Source organism: Bos indicus, chromosome X, assembly GCF_029378745.1.
Source record: "Bos indicus isolate NIAB-ARS_2022 breed Sahiwal x Tharparkar chromosome X, NIAB-ARS_B.indTharparkar_mat_pri_1.0, whole genome shotgun sequence".
In the NCBI taxonomy this organism is placed as follows: Eukaryota; Metazoa; Chordata; class Mammalia; order Artiodactyla; family Bovidae; genus Bos; species Bos indicus.
This window is the reverse complement of record NC_091789.1, coordinates 145,772,262-145,788,133: the sequence shown is the minus strand read 5'-3', so window position 1 is coordinate 145,788,133 and position 15,872 is coordinate 145,772,262. Positions and strand designations below refer to the sequence as shown.

Below are 15,872 nucleotides of genomic sequence, written 5' to 3'. Positions count from 1 at the left end.
ACGGCTGTCAGGCTATATAACAGATAACCCTGAACTTCTAACCAGTTCATAAAATGAGTTGCTGCTGACTCAAGCTCCTTGACCAACACACAGTCAGCCCTACTCATCCATGTCACTTGAGGACCCTGGTTTGTTTACAAAGGCTCAAAAGGGTATTCTCCTGATAACCTAGGTGGAAGGACAGAACCATCAGGAATCACGGCCTGCCTTAAAGGGACCCAGAAGCATGTCATGCTTCATCCAGTCAATTCTGTTGGCCAAATGCTGTCACATGGCCTAAAATATACCCAGTGTCCAGACAAAAAAGAGAAGCAGAATATCCATGACCTGATAACCATCCCAGAGAAACAGCCTAGTCTGGGGTCTACAGATGTTAATTGGCGATCAAAACACTGACATACCTTTTGTTAATCTTTGCACATTTATTCTTTCATTATAACTGAAGGAGAAGCAGAAGAAAAAAGTACACTTGAGAAGCTGTAACTTCTAGATATTAAAAGTAAAAAAGCTGAATATTCCCATAAAGCCCTGCCACAAAGGAATCACAAGAAAACACAAAGAAAGCAAGCATGGATGGCATTTAAGAAGAGACTGGAGGAATTCCCTGGCGGGCCAGGGGTTAGGACTCCATGCTTTTGCTGCCAAGAGCACAGGTTCAAGCCCTGGTAGGGGAACCAAGATCCCACAAGCCACATGGCACAACCCAGAAAGAGAGCGAGACAGGAAACTCTGTACATTCTCTGATGCTTTTGTCCATCTTTTAAGTCCCTGAAGTTTTGAGCATAAAAATCCTCAGAACAAAAGCCTCTCTGTGTTTTGGACAGAGTGGCAAAGTGAAGAAATGAGACAGGGTTGACTTCTTTAGTCCTTTACACAGTAAAGCTGAAGGAAGAAGAATCCTCAAACTTAAGGAATGATAGTATTTAAAAAAAAAAAAAAAGGGTGGGGAACATGTGATCTTCTGAAAGGAAGAAAGAAAGTGTCAGTTCAGTTCAATCGCTCAGTTGTGTTCAACTGTTTGCAACCCCACGGATTGCAGCACATCAGGCCTCCCTGTCCATCACCAACTCCTGGAGTTTGCTCAAACTCATGTCCATCAAGTCAGTGATGCCATCCAACCATCTCCTACTCTGTCATCCTCTTCTCCTCCTGCCTTCAATCTTTCCCAGCATCAGGGTCTTTTCAAATGAGTCCACTTTTCGCATCAGGTGGCCAAAGGATTGGAGTTTCAGCTTCAGCATCAGTCCTTCCAGTGAATATTCAGGACCAATTTCCTTTAGGATGGACTGGTTGGATCCCCTTGCAGTTCAAAAGACTCTCAAGAGTCTTCTCCAACATCACAGTTCAAAAGCATCAATTCTTCGGCGCTCAGCTTTCTTTATAGTCCAACTCTCACATCCATACATGACCACTGGAAAAACCACAGCTTTGACTATATGGACCTTTGTTGGCAAACTAACGTCTCTGCTTTTTAATCGGTTGTCTAGGTTGGTCATAGCTTTCCTTCCAAGGAGCAAGCATCTTTGAATTTCGCTGCAGCCACCATCTGCAGTGATTTGAAGCACGGCAGCTACAAACACACATGATATACGGCCTTGAGAATGTGTATTGTGTTGTGTGTATGTGATGTGTCTTTGTATGTTTGTACATGCCCACATGTGACCTGGGTTGCTCAACAAAGCACTCAGATCGCAACAGCAGAACACAGTCAGTGCAGAGATGAGCTGAGCGTGTGGTGTTGTAACTACCTCTACATAGCCACTTCGAAAACCTGAATTTCTTCAAGTAATAGTGCTGGGAAAGCCAGATATCCACATGTAAACGAATGAAATCAGACCCCAATTTTACACCATTCAAAAAAAATTAACTTTAAATGGATTAAGGCCTGACACTGTTAAACTCCTGGAAGGAAACACAGGGTATAAGTTTCATAGCGGTGGTCCAGGTAATGATTTCTTGGATAGGAAGCCAAAAAAAAAAAAAACTCACAAGCAACACAAAAAAACCACACAGAACTACATAAAACTAAAAGGCTTCTCCACAGAAAGAAAAAACCCAACAAGTTAAAAAGGCCACTTAATGAATGGGAGAAAATATTTGTAAACCATGTATCTGATAAGGGGCTAATATCTAAAACAGAAAAGAGATTGCTACAACTCAACAGCAAAAAACAAACAACCTGATTTTAAAATGAGCAAAAGCCTCAATAGACATTTTACCAAGAAGACATATAAACGGCCAGGAAGACACATGAAGAGATACTCAACGTCACCACTCATTAGGGAAATGCAAATCAAAACCACAACAACACATCAACTCACATCTGCTAGAATTGCCATCCTCAAAAAGACAGAAAGTAAGTGTTGGCAAGGATGTAGAGGAGAGGGAAACTGTGCATCGTTGGTGAGCATTAAATTGGCACAGCCACAGGGGAAAATACAGGGTAGAAGTTAGTCAAAAAATTAAAAATAGAATTACCATATGATGCAGCAATCCCACGTCTGGGTATATACCCCCAAAGAACTGCAAGCAGGATCTCAAACAGAGAGTTACACTCCCACGTTCATCGAAACATTATACACAATAGCCAAGACATGGAAACAACGTTAAGTGTCCACTGACCAAGAAACAGAAAAACAAAACGTGATATACACATACAATGAAACGTTCAGCCTAAAGAGCAAGAAACCCTGTCATTTGCAATAACACCGATGAATCGAAAAGACATTAGGCTAAATGGAATAAGCCAGTCACACGATTCCAAACATTTCATGATTCCGTTAAAAGGGGGAATCTAGAAGAAGCAGACACGTAGAGCTAGAGTCAGATTTTATTACACGCTGCTCTAAGTGAGAGTCCATCGGTTGTCTTTTCATTTTGTTTATGTTTTTCTTTGTGGTACAAAAACATGCGTTGGTGATGGTTTAGTACTTAAGTCGTGTCTGACTCTTGTGACCACATGGACCGTGGCCCGCCAGGCTCCTCTGTCCGTGGGATTCTCCAGGCAAGAATGCTAGGGTGGGTTGCCATTTCCTTCTCCAGGGGATTTTCCCGACCCAGGAATCATACAATGCAGGTGTCTTGCATTGCAGGCCGATCCTTTACCAACTGAGCTATGACGGAAGCCCATGTAAGTTTAATTAGATTCTATTTCTTCTTATTATATTTTTGCTTTTATTTCTGTTGCTTTGGGAGACCGACCTGAGAAAAGGATGCTACGATTTACATCAGAGAACGTTTTGCCCATGTTTTCTTCTAGGAGTTTTATGATACTACGTCTTATGAATTTAAGACATAATAAGTAGAGAATTTTCTATTATCAGTAATCAAAACAAAATATGTATTTGAAAAACCGAAACAGAAACTGGAGCCTATTATACAGAGTGAAGCAAGTCAGAAAGAAAAACACCAATACAGTATACTAACGCATATATATGGAATTTAGAAAATGGTAATGATAACCCTGTATGCGAGACAGCGAAAGAGACAAAGATGTACAGAACAGTCTTTTGGACTCTTTGGGAGAAGGCGAGGGTGGGATGATCTGAGAGAATAGCATTGAAACATGTATATTATCATATGTGAATCAGATCACCAGTCCAGGTTCGATGCATGAGACAGGGTGCTTGGGGCTGGTGCACTGGGATGACCCAGAGGGATGGGATGGGGACGGAGGTGGGAGGTGGGTTCAGGATGGGGAACACATGTACACCCGTGGAGGATTCATGTCAAGTATGGCAAAAACCACTGCAGTATTGTAAAGTCATTAGCCTTCAATTAAAATAAATTAATTTAATAAAAAATAAAATAAATAGAATTTTAAAAAGAAACCCACTAATAAAAACCATTTCAGGGTTGCAAAGTCATGGGCTGTGTACACTTGAACATGACAAATGATTCAGGTCTTACGGAGGCATGAACTGATGGAGCTCAAAGTCCGAGTGGGGCTTCATGCGTCTGCAGACCCTTACATGACTCTCTTTTCCCGGCGCACAGGCTCCACGGAGACCACCAGGTGCATCATCTGCTTCCAGGTCTCCTTGGGCACCTTATGACCATCAGTTATCGGCTGGACTTCCTACTGATTGCTACGGGAGGGCCTCCAACATCCCCGAAACGTTTTCCCCATCTGGGCATTCCTGGCCTTCTGTGATCCACTTCTATTCTTTATCGCAGTTTACTTGCCTCGCACTGATGATGAGCACACACTTCCTGTAGGTCTGCTCCACGCTTTGCAAAAGAAACACTCCCTGTGGGTCACTTAGGGCAGCACGTAATTGCTGACGGCCCCTTTCCAAAATAAAATAAACACGCAAATGAGTCTACAGAAACGATTCCGGCAATGGCCTTTTTCCCCAAAACGTATCCTCTGATTCCTCAGTTTCTCTAGTAAAGGTGGAAAAGGGTGAAGAATAGGTGTTTCTCTTGCTAAACTCTGTCACCAGTTTACTTTTGTTCTTGCTGGTTTACAGGAGAGACTAACTAGAATTACTGATCATCAAGTTAACCTTTGCATCAAAGGAATGGTTTAAGGTAATAAGCAATAAAACCATAAATGAACGTTTTATTTCTAAGTCTCCCCGCTGCGTTTCCTAAATGGTGAAGTTCCAGAGTCAACTCTAGGCTGTGCTTCCCAGCCTTCAGCAATGAGAAATGGCAGATAGGAAAAAGACTAACAAATTATCAGACCACGCTGAGGACTTAAAGTTAATATTGCAGGTTTCCAGGCACTTTTAAGTTTAGCAGGTAAATCTCAGTTTCCTAGTTCTGTAATCTCAGAACAAGCAACCACTCACTTTGATTTTTTAAAAACACATTCCATCTCAAATACAGTTCCTTCAAAACCTGCTGTATTTAAATTGCCTTAACTCTGTCTGTGAAGTGCATTCACTTGAGGAGAGCACGTGAGGAGTTTAAAGGATAATGATTTTCTAAAAATACCCGTGATTTGCACATTCTTTCCATCTCAAAGCAACTGGATTTATTATGTATTTTCACCCACTTGTCAGGCATGGAGAAAGTGGTGAGCAAGAACTCTCAAGTCCTACTGTGCTTTTTAAAAGTAAATGATCGGCCCAAAATCTAAATTTGTCATGCGAATGACAGTCCCTGTGTTCTCAGTGAGACAATGGCAGGCACTGTTCCTATAAACCAGAAGATTACTTTATATTCTCTAGGGTTACTCATGTGCTTGCCTTTCAGCTTTTTCAGCAAATGGGGTTTCGGCAAGCATCTTTGCCCAATTTCTTTAGAGAAGGGAATACATGCCACGGGTCTGAATATATGGATTACCTGTCCATCATTATTATAGCAGTTCCTCCCCTGGACATCTGATCAATAGCACAAAGTCTTGCTCACTTGCCTCCTCTCAAGTCTTGTTAAATAGTTTCTAAACGTAACCACATGCAACAGAAGGGCCAAGAGAAATATACATATATTTCCCAGTAAATAGTCTGTGAGGTGCAGTCACGTAAAAATACAAGAACGCCTTTGTCATTAAAGATTGGAGAAAGAGATTAAAGTTACATAAATTCTTTAGGCAATATGGCTCTCAAAAATGGAACACATGTATACCTGTGGTGGATTCATTTTGATATTTGGCAAAACTAATACAATTATGTAAAGTTTAAAAATAAAATAAAATTTTAAAAAAATGTCTAAGTTAATCACCATTGCTAACTGAATCTAAAAGGTGAATGTATATAGCTTAGCCATTTGTGAAAAGATAAGGTTTCAGCTGAGTCTTTACTATACATTTGGGGATTTCTTTAGATTCTATGAGAAGAGGGATAATAACAACTCTTTCCACATGTGATACTGAAAATATTTCAGTACTAATATGATGTGCCTGGCAAATCCCATGGACGGAGGAGCCTGGTAGGCTGCAGTCCATGGGGTCACAGAGGCTCGGACACGAGTGAACGACTTCACTTTCAGTTTTCACTTTCACGCATTGGAGAAGGAAACGGCAACCCACTCCAGTGTTCTTGCCTGGAGAATCCCAGGGACGGGGGAGCCTGGTGGGCTGCCGTCTATGGGGTCACATAGAGTCGGACATGACTGATGTGACTTAGCAGCAGCAGCAGCAGCAGCAATATAATGTGGGCTCCAGCCAAAGAGAAGGGGCAATGACAAGTCACACTGGCCATGGATTATGGTGAGCCATACCAAAAGGCATCAACCAGCCTGGCCTCACTCACAGGTGAGGGTATTAGAAGATAAGGGTCCTTAGCAGAGTCTGACACGTAGGATATACTTGGAAAATATCAGCATTCTTCAAAGCAGGTATCCTGCCATGGTAGGTCTTTAATGCAACTGTATACACAGTTACAGGGGGCTTCCTGTAAATATTAAGTATGGACAGCAAGGAGATCACACCAGTCCATCTGAAAGGAAATCAGTCCTGAATATTCATTGGAAGGACTGATGCTGAAGCTGAAACTCCAATCCTTTGGCCACCTGATTCGAAGACCTGACTCAGTGGAAAAGACCCTGATGCTAGGGGAGATTGAGGGCAGGAGGAGAAGGGGCTGACAGAGGATGAGATGGTTGGATGGCATCACCGACTCAATGGACGTGAGTTTGGGTAAACTCCGGGAGTTGGTGATGGACAGGGAGGCCTGGCGTGCTGCCGTCCATGGGAGTCGCAAAGAGTCGGTCACGACTGAGCGACTGAACAGCAACAACACTAAGTATTAAAGAGTGCCACCTAAGTATCTGAAACTTGGGTGTGAAAATCTTAGTAACTGACTCTGCATTTTTAATCCAAAGGTAGGAATGTATAGAAAGTTCAAGCCACAGTCAGAGAGGCAGGGAGAAGCATAAACTCTGATAGACGTGAAGGCTTCTGGAGCCATGGGTCACTCACGACAAACAGGGCAAGGGCAGGGAGAACTAACTCCACAATTAAAAGGTGCTTCCTTAAACACGGAGGAGTTGGAAGAACAGAACTGGATGAAATTTTCAGAGATGCACCTTGCTCACATTCAATTTAACTTCCACTACAAAGAAATTCTTGGGAGAATAGAAGTAGCCAAATCCTTAGATGATTCTTCACTGAGCGCCTCCCCAATCCAAGGACTCCTGGTATGCTGAAATTTTATTGGATTTTCAGGGATTTGGGGGGCTTCCCTGATGGCTCAGTTGGTAAAGAATCCGCCTGCAATGCAGGAGACGTGGTTCAATTCCTGGGTCGGGAAGATCAGCTGGAGAAGGGATAGGCTACCCACTCTGGTATTCTTGGGCTTCCCTTGTAGCTCAGCTGGTAAAGAATCCACCTGCAATGTGGGAGACCTGGGTTCGAACCCTGGGTTGGGAAGATTCCTCTGGAGAAGGGAAAAGCTACCCACTCCTGGATTCTGGCCTGGAGAATTCTCATGGACATGAGTTTGGGGAAACTCTGGGAGTTGGTGATGGACAGCGAGGCCTGGCGTGCTGCCGTCCATGGGATCACAAAAGAGTCAGACACAACTGAGTGACTTTCACTTTCATGGTGAATGTTTTCAGGAACACACATGTCTATGATGCCAAGCACATACCCACAATTCTCATTTTTCGAAAGGAAACGCCGGGACCTGTGGCTGTCCCGGTTGCCATGGAGATGACAAAGCTCTTGGGTGAAGTCCACAGGCCAGAGCTTGCGGGAGTGCATGAGAAGCAGCCGCAGGAGTTAGAATCTTGCTGCCACGTGGATTCCGCAGCTGCCAGACCAGAAGTTGGTTTTCTTTTCCCCCCAAAGTTTCGTATTGCCGTAGAGCCGATTAACAATGTTGCAGTCATTTGAGATGAGTGGAAAAGGGACTCGCCACACATACACACGAATCCTTTCACCCCTAAACCCTCCTCCCAACCAGGCAGACCAGCAATGGTACAGAGAGGAGGTCAGATTGAAGACGGAGAATTCTGCTTCCTGCTGAAAAAAAAAGGGGAAAGAAAAGCAATGGGCAAGTGGTTGCTCTAAATGCTATTACCACACTTAATGAATCTACCACTGCCCACACTATTTGAAACCTATCTCAAATGGTTAGGAAATTAATTCCAGCGTGACTTTAGTCACAGAACATTTATGGGAGGAATTCACACAATCTGAGTAATTGCAGCTATCAGCTGAAATCACAGCGGGAAGATGAGAAAAATAGGTCAGCTATTCTGGGAGATGTCCCCTCTGACGTCTTGTGCACAACCTTTGTAGAAAGCAGGCAGGCCCATCTTTCTGTTTTCAAACCTGTGTGCAGGGGTTATATGTCTGCAGTTCAAGGGCTGGCCGATGACAGTGTCCCGTGACCAATTACTCTCCACTGCAAGATGAGGTCATTACCTTTCAGAGGTTTCTCTTTACCATTATGTAACATCCCAGAGAACAGGTGCATGAGCAGAAGTGGACCCTAATAGAGCTTATGACAATGGTAGACTTTCTACATACAGTAAGAGAGATTTGTTTTTAAATCAACTGCAAAATGATTTATTAAACCACTCTCTATTTAGTATTTAGCAGTGTACATCCAAGAACTGACAGCACAGGGTGTGTACCAGAAAGCTTGGCTTTGCTGTTGATTATCTGGGGTTTTGTTTTGTTTTTGCCTGGAATAGTTATGAACCAGTGGAGAGACATGTTGTCAGATGCATTAGACCTTTTTTTTTTTTTTTGCTTCAGCTGGAGAGATCAAAGCCAAACAAATGTCCTTCCAAGCGTGAGGTCAGAGTTGAGTTATTAGCTGGCTAATGGCCAAGGCATTCAGTCATTCCTAGGAAGCATGCTCGCTGTTCCAGGGTTGTGTTGGTGGGTAAAAAAGGACAGGACAGCATGGCCCCTACGGTTCATCTGCTGTAAGTTAGATAAGGCATCTATACATGCAAAGGAGTGACGTTCCGGTCATACGGACCCACTCCAACATCTTCTTCTCTAGTTACTGCTCAGTTACATACTCTGGTCTCTTTACAATTTGTCATTATTAAGCTGTAAGCTGTCATTATTAAGCCTCTCCACCCAGTGGAGAAGGCAATGGCACCCCAGTGCAGTACTCTTGCCTGGAAAATCCCATGGATGGAGGAGGCTGGTGGGCTGCAGTCCATGGGGTCGCAAAGAGTCAGACACGACTGAGTAACTTCACTTTCACTTTTCACTTTCATGCATTAGAGAAGGAAATGGCAACCCACTCCAGCATTCTTGCCTGGAGAATCCCATGAACGGAGGAGCCTGGTGGGCTGCCGTACACGGGGTCACACCGAGTCAGACACCACTGAAGCGACTCAGCAGCAGCAGCAGCAAATTTCTAGTACTAAAGAAGATGTTAGAAAAGATGGAATAAAAAAGGAAGTCAGTTTCCTTTTCTCAGAGAACAAAGAATCAAATGGGGTTTGGGTTGTCGAAATGGGTGTGTGGAGAGAAATTCCAACTTCCTTTGTGGCTCAGCTGGTAAAGAATCTGCCTGCAATGCAGTAGACCTGGGTTCGATCCCTGGGTTGGGAAGATCCCCTGGAGAAGGGAAAGGCTACTCACTCCAGTATTCTGGCCTGGAGAATTCCATGGGCTAGCAACTTCCACGGACCGGAGAATTCCATGGGGTCGCAAAGAGTTGGACAGGACTGAGCAACTTTCACTTTCACTTTCCAACTTTCCTGATTCCAGCAGTGGAAATGCCTCGGAATCTCAGAATATTAGAACTGTGAGGCAATTCAGAGGCCAAAAGCATCAAACAGTACTGCTGCAGAGATGTCAGAACTCAAAGTCGGGAAATGCGACTAACTTTCTCTCTAACTGCTGTTGCCTAGACAGCAATGCCAGCTGCCTTCGTATGGCAGAAGGAAGACCTGCTTCCCACGTGCTCAGAAGCTCACTGTCTATTCATGACAGATGAATATTCCATGGAGAACCTGCCTCTGTCACGCTTTGGGCAAGAGCTCTGGTCCTCAGGATTCAGTAGAACATGAACACAGAAGGGGGAACCTAAGTAACAGAGTTTCTTACTGTTATTAGTAAGCAAAAGTGAAAGTGAAAGTCGCTCAGTCCTGTCCAACTCTTTGTGACTCTCCAGGCCAGAATCCTGGAGTGGGTAGTGGTTCCCTTCTCCAGAGAATCTTCCCAACCCAGGGATCGAAGCCAGGTCTCCCACTGTGCAGGCGGATTCTTTACCAGCTGAGCCACCAGCGAAGCCCATTAGTAAGCAAAATCTCATGGAAAAGATTACTGATGACTGGTCCATGTGAGTCAGAAATAATATGATTTACAGTTACTAAAAGAAGAGGACAGCAGAAGCTGAGATGGTTGGATGGCATCACTGACTCAATGGACATGAGTTTGAGTAAGCTCTAGGAGTTGGTGAAGGACAGGGAATCCTGGCGTGCTGCAGTCCGTGAAGTCACAGAGAATCGGACACAACTGAGCGACTGAACAACAGTTACTTATGATCTTTATGTTCACACTATTTCATTAGCATGAGCTAAAAACTTGCTTCCAATAGAATGTTTAATTGAATGGCTTCACTGCAGCATGTCAGTGGAACCAAATCAAGAATTTTCATCACTCAGTCAACTGGACAATATATATTGCATTCCACTCATATGGTCTTCTTATAGTACTGTTTTTCCATTTACTGAGAAATTGCCCGAGGCAAAGCATCGTGTGAGTAGCGTTATTTACGTTATTTCTTGAAGCTGTTCTAAAAGGTGAGAATTATTATCCCCATTTTCTGGACGTATGACCATCTTCAGAGGGATTAAGCCATTGACTTAACATTACACTGTGTGGACAGAGTGAAACCCACGGCCCCCAGGCTCCAAAGCAGGACTGTCAACCACACATCGCAGCCTCCATCACTTGTCAGCTCTTCCACAGTCACAGAAAATGAACTATTCACTTGCTTTTAAGAGATTCCCCATATCATCAGAAAGGAAAGATACTAAAGATCCAAGTGCAAATCCTACAGGCATCAATGAATAATTGAGGCTTTCTACAGTAGCCAGAAATTGGAAGCAGACCTCCTGTACAGTTGGAATATAGTTCCAGTTTATTTAGCTAAAAAGGGAAATTGGTGATTGATCTTCACATAAGGTCTGGAGTCGTTTCAAATCAGCCCACACAGAGGAATAAGAAACGAAAGCCTCTGTCAGGAGGCAAATATTAAGTATATTCCAGGGTGAGACCCAGGACTATGAAATTAACAGAACACAAGGCAAGACAAACCCTGAGATCTTTCCCTCAGCCAGCTGGATCAGTGATTTTTCAAAAGAGATAGCTGGAGCAACGCTGAGACGTTTTCACATGAATTCAACAGGGTCCCTTCTTTCACATACCAGATGTTCTGTTTATTCCATTTTCTGTTCAATACTGGTTTTTTTTTTTTTTTTTTTTTTTTAGTTCCTGGGAAGACTGCATAGTCAGCTTCAAACCTGTCCCCTTTGGGTTCTGCCTCATTCCTTCAGCAGAAAACATATCAGAAAATACTATCACTGGGAACAATGTTACGAGCATGTGCACAATGACAGATTAATGAACTCACGCAGGGTCAGGGGGCTGTGAATCCACAGGGCATGACGTGAAGTGTGATGCGTCTACATTCGACACGTTCTCATCATCTCTGTTTTAAATCATCATGGCCCCAAACAAATAGCTGTAACCCTCTCTCACCCACATCCTTCTCCCTGAGTGGGGCTGGGCTGGGAAGATGTCAAAGATCTAGCAGGGGCTCAACAAACCACAGCCCAGGGGCCAAATCTGGCCCACCACCTGGTTTTGTAAATAAAGTTTTATTGGAACACAGCCACAGCCATTTGTTTACATCCTGCAGATGTGGTTGCCTTGGTGTTGTTACTACGGCCCAGTTGAGTCATTGTGACAGAGATCATACAGCTTACAAGTGGAAAATACGTGCTATCTGTGCTTTTACAGGAAAAAAAAAAAAAAAAGTGCCAATCCCTTGTTAGGACATGGAAAGAAAAGACCGAGGTCCAGAGAAAGTCAAATGTGACTCATCAAAAGAAATCTAAACTCCTAAAAAATCTAAACTCCTAAATACAGAGGGGGAAAAACAGGAGAGAACCACGCAGGAAAATGGCACGAGATTTCTCCCACCTACTCCAGAAGAAACGTGGATTTTTAACCAGGATTTTAAACACGGATTTTAACTCACAGAGGACAGTACCTTTGTGGAAGTCCAGGAGTCCAGCGGACAGGTTCCAAGATCTCCCTGGAGGAGAAAAAACATTTTTAAAAAATCCAAGGTTAGACACAAGATAGAGGGGAAGAGGAACAGCTGGATTCTGCCATGTCATCCCTTCCCCCAGGGAGCGCAAACCGGCTACTTCCTGCCCCATCCAGAAAACTGAGAGGAGTTGCATGCCTGAGGGTAGCGGAGGGGTGGATAGCACCATAGCCACGGGCTCTTGGAGGATACGTCTGCCTATAATGTGGGAGACCCAGGTTCGATCCCTGGGTCGGGAAAATACTCTGGAGAAGGAAATGGCAACCCACTCCAGTACTCTTGCCTGGAAAATCCCATGGACAGAGGAGCGTGGCAGGCTATGGTCCATGGGGTCACAGAGTTGGACACGACTGAGCGACTTTACTTCCCTTGGAGGATGACAAAGGCGCACAGACCCTCCTAACTGCTTCACAGGCTCCATCCGGAAGCCAGTGCTTGAGCTAGTGGTGCCTTCCCCAGGGATCCCCTAGCTGGCTCCTGGGCACCCCCAGTGGTCCGTACACCTCACCCGCACACCCTCTCCCGAGCTCCAGCCGCCCGAGTGTGGGACTGGAAGACAGCACACAAATGTGAGTGTCCAGCAACACTCTAGGGAAAGAGAAGGGAGGCTGTCCAACACTCAACCTGGCTCTGCAACATCAACAGAAGGCACCCACCCTTAAGCACTTCCCTTGAATGAGGGAACAAGAAGTGGGAGCAGCTGCAATTACAGAAAAGGTCGGAGAAAGCCTCAGAATCCCCAGCAGGGCTGGCAAAAGGTGTTGCTCTTCCGAAGCCCATCGGTCAGATCTGGAGGAGGAGACTGCTTCTTCGAAAGTGAAGACAGCGATGCAAGACTTCAGGGCACACAGAACATCAAGGAAACATGACCACCAACGAATATGGTAGTTTTCCCATGCCCGACTCCAGGGAAATGAAGATCTGTGATTTGTTTGCCCAATCAATTCAGTTCAGTCGCTCAGTCGTGTCCGACTCTTTGCGACCCTATGGACTGCAGCAGGCTAGGCCTCCCTGTCCATCACCAACTCCCGGAGTTTACCCAAACTCATGTTCATTGAGTCAGTGATGCTATCCAACCATCTCATTCTCTGTTGTCCCATTCTCCTCCAGCCTTCAATCTTTCCCAGAATCAGGGTCATTTTCAAGGAGTCAGCTGTTTGCATCACGTGGCCAAAGGATTGGAGTTTCCAGTCCTTCCAATGAATATTCAGGACTGATTTCCTTTAGGATGGACTGGTTGGATCTCCTTGCAGTCCAAGAGACTCTCAAGAGTCTTCTCCAGCACCACCTTTCAAAAGCATCAGTTCTTTGGTGCTCAGCCTTCTTTATGGTCCAACTCTCAAATCCATACATAACTAGGGGAAAAAAAATATTGTTGAGTATATGGATCTTTGTTAGCAAAGTGATGTCTCTGCTTTTGAATATGCTATCTATGTTGGTCATAACTTTCCTTCCCAGGAGTAAGTGTCTTAATTTCATGGCTGCAGTCACCATCTGCAGTGATTTTGGAGCCCCCAAAAAATAAAGTCTGTCACTGTTTCCGCTGTTCCCCCATCTATTTGTCAGGAGATTTGCCCAATAAATAATTCAAAATAGTTGTCTTGAGAAAGCTTAGGAGCTACAAGGAAACAGAAAAAGAGAAGTCAGTAAAATCAGGAAAACAACATACGAACAAAACATGAAATCTAACACACAGATAGAAACATAAGCCTTGAGAAGGGAATGGCAACCCACTCCAGTATCCCTGCCTGGCAAATCCCATGGACAGAGGCACCTGGTGGGCTACAGTCCATGGGGTCACAAAGAGTCAGACAGGACAGAAAGGACTTAGCAAGCAAGAAAACATAAGAAAGAATCAAACAGAAATTCTACAGCTAAAGAATACACTGAATGAAATGGAAAATGCAAAACCCAAGAAGGACAAGTCCGCCCTGGGAAGGCCCTGCCTTTCGTGGGAAAGGGTTTACATCCAGTAATTGCGTTGACACTGGCAAGCTACTCTCTGGAAACTGACGCCATAATCACGTGGAACACAGCCATGAGGAGTGGAAATACCAACCAAATTTCTGACTAACGCCTGTGGTGCAAGCGTTTCCTTACGTACAAAGGGACATGTAGCCCTGCAGGCTACAATGCGTGGGGTTGCAAAGAGCCAGGCATGACTGAGTGACTAGCACTTTCAACTTTCACTTGTTCAACAAACGCTGCATGTCAGGCATGGCTATTTGTTGTTTTTGTTCAGTCATTAAGTCACGCCTGACTCTCTGCAGTGCCCACGGACTGCAGCAGGCCAGGCTCCTCTGTCTTCCGCTGTCTCCCGGAGTTAGCTCAAATTCACGTCCACTGAGTCCGTGATGACACTGAACCATCTCATCCTTTATCATCCCCTTCTCCTCCTGCCTTCAATCTTTCCCAGCATCGGGGTCTTTTCCAACGATCCAGCTACAGTCCATGGGGTCGCAAAGAGTCAGACATGACTGAGCGGCGAAACAATGGAAATCGATGTGACAACAATTTATGAGATACACAGCAGCAACCGCCAGCTGCGAGGGCTGACCCGGCGTCTACTTTGCTAACACCCACATTGTTCCCATGAGACCACACCTTTCCTGTCTGGCAGACGAGGACAGTGGTGTTAACTTTCCAGCTTTCTGTGTGCCACCTGTCCTGATGCCGCAGGCTTTTTTCCCCAGTCCTTCATCTCTCCCTGTACCACTCCTTCGCAGACCTTTTCTCCCATTCTTCTCTCCAGCTACCTCTTTACTGCTGAGAACAGGTTCTTGCATTAACCATGGCCCTCTCCTTCTCTTTTGCCAACACAATCACTACTACTCTAGCAACTGTTGTTGCTGTTGACTCACTCGGTTGTGTCCAACTCTCTGCAACCCCCATGGACTGTAGCCCGCCAGGCTCTTCTGTCCATGGGATTCTCCAGGCAAGAATCCTGGAGTGGGATGCCATTGCCTTCTCTAGGGTATCTTCCCCACCCGGGGATTGAACCCACGTCTCCTGCACTGCAGAAGGATTCTTTATCACTGAGCCACCTGGGAAGCCCCATTAAATTATTCAGCATCATGGTAAGTGACTCTTTCATCCGATTCAGAGCAGGGCACACAGAGTTACCACAACTAAATTCACCTGCAAGGTTTCTCTCTGATTTTCCACGCATATGCTAAGAATAGCTGAAGAGCTGGAGGGGACGTGTGTGTACCTGTGGCTTGTCCATGCTGATGTAAAGCAGAAACCAGCACAATAGTGTAAAGCAATTATCTTCCAATTAAAAAAGAAGAACAGCTGGAGCTGAACATCGGTGACCATGAACAGTAGGTAAGTCTTCAGCTCCACCTGCTCAAACTGCTGCGTTGCCGAGGGCCCTTCCAGTTCTTCACAGAGCCCGGTCTCTACCTTGCTACTCTTTGCCCACCCCCTTTATACTTGACATCACACCTCCCTTTCTCTATTACTTGCCGCCTGATCTCCCAGAAAGCTGAGCCCACTGGCTAATAATTCTCCCCGTTACCATCAGTTTTGTCTATGAATCAATGCTTTCCCCATCTGGTCTGTCTTTCAAAAGCCCTTCCAGGGACCCCACCTTGCTCCCCGACCTCCACATCTGGACAGTCTCTTCTTTGCTGTCACATAGATAAACTCACTGCAAAACTCATGGAGGAG

General features: G+C 44.9%; 1 long non-coding RNA gene across 1 annotated transcript; it reads right to left on the bottom strand.

The window, feature by feature from the left end:
• Nucleotides 1-6,535: 6,535 nt before the first annotated feature.
• LOC139181115 (uncharacterized) lies at nucleotides 6,536-14,363 on the bottom strand. Its single transcript, XR_011565222.1, has 3 exons — nucleotides 12,857-14,363; nucleotides 12,141-12,185; nucleotides 6,536-7,909 (listed from the first exon to the last, which is right to left on the bottom strand). It is a non-coding gene; the product is annotated as an uncharacterized lncRNA (long non-coding RNA).
• Nucleotides 14,364-15,872: the final 1,509 nt, after the last annotated feature.